The sequence below is a fragment of the Ixodes scapularis genome, unplaced genomic scaffold, assembly GCF_016920785.2.
Source record: "Ixodes scapularis isolate PalLabHiFi unplaced genomic scaffold, ASM1692078v2 PGA_scaffold13__105_contigs__length_92229423, whole genome shotgun sequence".
NCBI lineage: Eukaryota > Metazoa > Arthropoda > Arachnida > Ixodida > Ixodidae > Ixodes > Ixodes scapularis.
Window position 1 is genome coordinate 33,654,007 of NW_024609839.1, and position 4,902 is coordinate 33,658,908.

The following is a 4,902-nucleotide window of genomic DNA, read 5'->3' on the forward strand; positions in this document are numbered from 1 at the left end:
AACTTCTTTTTATCGATTTCCCCGGTACATTGAGAGGGGAAACTGAGCCCATAAGTCACGTGGCGTCAATTTTCCCGCTAAAGTTAGTGGAAAAATCAAATTGGTGTGTAGATCACACGACGCCAATTTTCCTGCTAGATTAAGTGGAGAAATTGTATTGGTGTGCAACGTGTCGTCAGGTCACGTGACGTCAATTTTCCCACGTAAATTTAGTAGGACAACTGAATCGGTGTATTGGTCACGTGACATGGGGTCACGCGACATTAATTTCCCCGCCGACTTTGGCGGGGAGACTTAATTAGTATAATGATCCCGTGACTTCAGGTCACGGGATCAATACCCACGTGACATGAATTGATGTCACGTGAGTTAAACACCAATTTAGTTTCCCCGCTATATTCAGCGGAAAATGCGCGTACGGGCGGACAAAGCTTTGGGATTGGGGGTTCCGTTGAAAAGCGTGATTTATTAAGCCCCGAGTTTCTTCAGCTGTTAGTAAGTATACAGGGAAGCCCCTTGGACGGGGATGGGGCGTAACCCTTAGCGTAACCGACGCTAGCTGACGACGCCGCGCCGGCGACTCCGGCGTTGGACTACTGCTCGAGCGGGTGTCAGTGACCCCCGGAGGGCCGCACTGCGGGGGTCAATGAACCCCCCAGCGCGCGCTCGCTCCGGCCCGTGCCGCCGCCTGCCATGCTCGTTCAGTGAGCGCCGCATCGGCACTGCGTTCGATGGCTGCCGGCTCTCCCCGAGGAAAGGACTGCGGGCGAGCCGTCTGTTCTCAATGCCACCTATGCTCGTTTTCACCTCAAGAACGGTAGGAAAAAAAGTCCGGCTCCTCGCGGATCATTACTAATTTCTCTCTTAATGTAGAGAATTAATATATATGTAGGGTACATTTTAGATTAGACAGATGTTGTCTTACCAACACGTACACACTTCAAACGCCGTAAGAATCGCCACTTACTCCAACAACCAAGTCTTGTAAGAACTGCTTCGCGCGGCGTATGAACAGTGAGTGAAACATACTATTTTTTCTTGCCACCCTACCTAAAGGTCCCGCTAAGAAGTACGTTTGAAGCAAAGTGTCGCTGTCGTTGCCGCATCCCAGCTACTGACTGCCGAAGCGTCCGCCAACTGCTAAGCTGGAGGGCGATTTAACGGAAGAGCAGGCCCCTGTTATATACCCACCACCGCTGGCTGCGACTCTGCCAAGTTAGCGGCCGGCGACAACGTGACACTTCGATGACCTAATCAGGCGGAAATCGAGGGAAGACATTTTAGGAAGCGGTAATCACACGCAGGCCAAGACATGTTCCAGGCAGCATACCACAACGTTGAACTTTTGGCGACGATCCCATCGGGTTTTATTTCATTCCAAATCAGACGAACTTCGTATACTACAGATGCCAACTCCTCAGGCCATGGTGCTGCTATACTGATTCTGATTCTGACCTAATGATATTATTTTAGACAGTTCTTGGCTAGACTAAGTTAAACAGGTAACCAGGTTTTTTCTTACCTTTCTTCGCATTCTAATAACGCCATTAGTTTCTTATTTTTTTAAAAAGATTTTTGACGATTTTTGAATGACGGAATATTACAGTATACGTTGTTCGCGGTGGGCTTTGGTTTCGCCCGTCCGAAGGTCCGAGGGATCGGGCAGAGGTCCATTCTATCGTTACCGAGGCCTCGTTGGCCAAAGTGCAGGCGGGGGACAAAGCAGAAGGAAAGAAAGGCTAGTTTATTTACATGGATATAGAGTATACACCAACTAATGTTTACAAATAAACCGGAGTGGCCCTGGCGGCACACCACTTGCCCCGCGCATGCGCGACGGGGTGTGGCCAAGAAGCGCCAAGTCCCGTATTAAACATACCATTGGAATGTGATGTTTTCGGGGTCGGTGTGAAACTCCGCGCTCTTTTTCGCGTTGGAATTGATGATTCTACGTTGGAATTGTTGATTCTACGTCTTCCTAGCAGAGCCTTACTACTTCAGTGGCCTGAGCGAAATTAACGAGGCTCGTTACACCGCAAAACCTCGCGAGAATAATGTTACGTGCGGCGATTCATTCCGCGTGCACGCCGCAGAATGTACGCTAAAGCCTGATTCACATGATGAGATTTTGCCCGCTATTTTCAGTCGCGACGTCACTCGGACTGGAAAAAAATGTAGACGGAAGCTGCGATGCTCGACGTCGATACTGAAGATCGCAAGCAGAATCGAACCAAGCGAATCGAGCATAAAAAGACGTTTGTGGCCACTGTCAACATCTCCATGTATCTACTGTTTTCATTGCGCCTACTTATCCCCCTTCCCCCCTTTTTCCAAAAGAAAAAAAATCAAGTTAAGTATTTTGAGACCTGCACTAAGTACTTCTTATCGGAACGTCTGGCCTACTGGCGCTGTTGTTTCAACGAGCAGACGACAATTTGAACGAGTTTGAAAGAGCAGACGACAGTTCGAACGATCAGACGGCCGTTTGAACATGAAGACGCACTTGACGGTGCTCCCGCGTTGAAGTTGGACAACTCGACGCTATTTCCGCTTTTATGTGGGAACATAGCAAATAAATCTGACGACCAGAATTATCCGTGAATTCAACACAATGTGCTACCTGCACAAGAAAACACATGGAAACCGATCTTCGCACCATTCCCGGCTCTTTTGGTAGAGCCCCAGTCATGGCGTTTTGACGAGACGGCAGGATTTAGTCTGCCGTCTCGTCAAAACGCTTGACGAGATGGCAGGAATTATTCCGAAACAGCGCAGGAATGCCCGTCCCGCATGGCAACTTCCGCCCACACTTTCAGCACAAAAGTGTGCCCGAAGCAACACTACCGCGGCGTCACGTAACAAAATTGAGTTTGTGTATAGGTATAGAAACATCGGCATCGGACAGGTTTTTATATAAAAAGAGGCAGGGTTCTGGAGCCGCTGTGGCATGGTCGGTCCGTCAACGCACTGCGAAACTGGCCTTGACGTCAGCAACCTCCTCTCTGCGTTGGTGTTCGGTCGTTGTTCTCAGAATTGAAGGCGTCTAGTGGGGGATTGTCTTACATGCAAGAGACGCAGATCCGTTCACGATCGGATACTGTCGGACGTTCCCGTTGAGTGTAGACGCCGTACACGCCACTCAGTCAGTGACGTCCATCCTCATGCACTTGAAGCGAGGCCGGAGAGAAACACTGTTTCGGCTGCAGGTTAGACAGGTCAAAGTACTCAAAGGCCTAGAATCTCACGCCAACGCGCTCAATGTTCCCTGCTCGTTGTCCGCACAAGAATGCAAGTTCGATCTCAACAACGGGGGCAAACTGAGGGAGAGCGAGAGATGAGATAGAACGGCGACATTACAGCGTTGAGCTCCGATTAGATTCACATCAGAGTGCCAAGCTTCCCTTCTCCCTCTGCTTGTTCTTGTATGCGGCAACGTATTACAGGAAATTTCACCGATGAAGTAAAAAAATGTTTTCTTTGTTGTGGCGGCTGTAATTGACAAATCTTTTCATTTAGCTAACACGCCAAAGGCGGCAAAAGATTGTAACACCCCGATTAAGTCAGCAACTTCGCCAGTTCATTCAGACGTGTACCACTATGCGCTTTTTTTGTCCTCCGGACGGCCGTGATCGTATAGTGGTTAGTACCTTGCGTTGTGGCCGCAATAACCCAGGTTCGAATCCTGGTCACGGCAAGTCTTTTTTGATTTTATATTGTTCTGTCTTTACCTGGCGTGAACACATTTGGACACGTGCCTCCGCTCAAGAAGATGTAACCCAATAATTCCATATGCGTGGTTTATTGTTTTTATCAAACTCCAACGTATATCCCTTACAAATTCTGTAGTTAAATTCTTTTGAATTTTTGTTCAAAATTTTCTGGAGTCGTATTGAAATTCTTTTTAAACTTTTTTGATGTTTTTTAGACTTCGTTTTGACAACTTATTTAACCCCTAGTTAAAATTGGCCACTTAAATTCTTTAGAATTTCTTCTTACATACATTCTTTTGAATTCCTTCTTACATAAATTTTGTTGAATTTTGTTGAACAATTGAGTTAAAAGACTCAATTGTTTTAATATATTTTTAATTTTGTTAGGAAATAGTGTCTTTATGGTACATACACATCCCACAAATAAGCAATGTAAACCAACACAAACACCATTTACTCCGAAACGCGATAGCGTTTCGGAGTAAATAGGTAGTTTTCGTAGACCGCGTTTACCCCTCCCCCCCTCCCCCCCCCCCCCCCCCCCCTTCCACCCGTTATGCCCTCCGCAACGAAGCAGCCGCTACTGTGCCGGCGTGCCGATGGCCTTGACTGTAGAGTTCCGGCTAGCGTAGCTGGTTGCGGAGAGCGTGGCGGGACAGCGGAAACGATCTTCGAAAACTCCCTAGTGTCGCAGAAACTCCGGCGTCGGCGTCGGTGTTGGTGGGACCAAAAATTCCCATTATGCGACGCGCTAAATTTTGCGAAAAAAGTTTCCCGCCAAATTTCGCGAAACTTTTCCCGCCGAATTTAGCAGAAAATTTCACGCAAAATTTAGCGGAAAGTTTTCCCGCCAAATTTAACGGATCGACATGGTCATGACGTCACAGCCAGGCGTGACATCACGTGACGGTACCGACCATACCACGCACACACGCCTTCCCGGCTTTGCAACGAGCTCGCGTTTATCTGAGTAAGCTTTGCGAACGGGACGCGATAACGTTATCGCCTTCCACTCTTAAAGGTTAAGCTTAAGCGTTTCCCAATAGGCCTCCTGCATTGCCCAGGAGGCGCCGCGAAAAATGACTTGTCAGGACTTGTTTTGGGTAGTACAAACTTGAGCGACTCAAACTGCCACACATATAGAAGCGTGCCTGCTCTGGCCCGAAACATGATAACGAGGAAAATAGAAAAA

The 4,902-nt window shown here is 47.9% G+C and overlaps 1 non-coding gene across 1 annotated transcript; it reads left to right on the plus strand.

The window, feature by feature from the left end:
* Window positions 1–3,622: 3,622 nt before the first annotated feature.
* Trnah-gug lies at window positions 3,623–3,694 on the plus strand. Its single transcript has one exon. It is a non-coding gene; the product is annotated as a tRNA-His (tRNA).
* The last annotated feature ends 1,208 nt before the right edge of the window (window positions 3,695–4,902 follow it).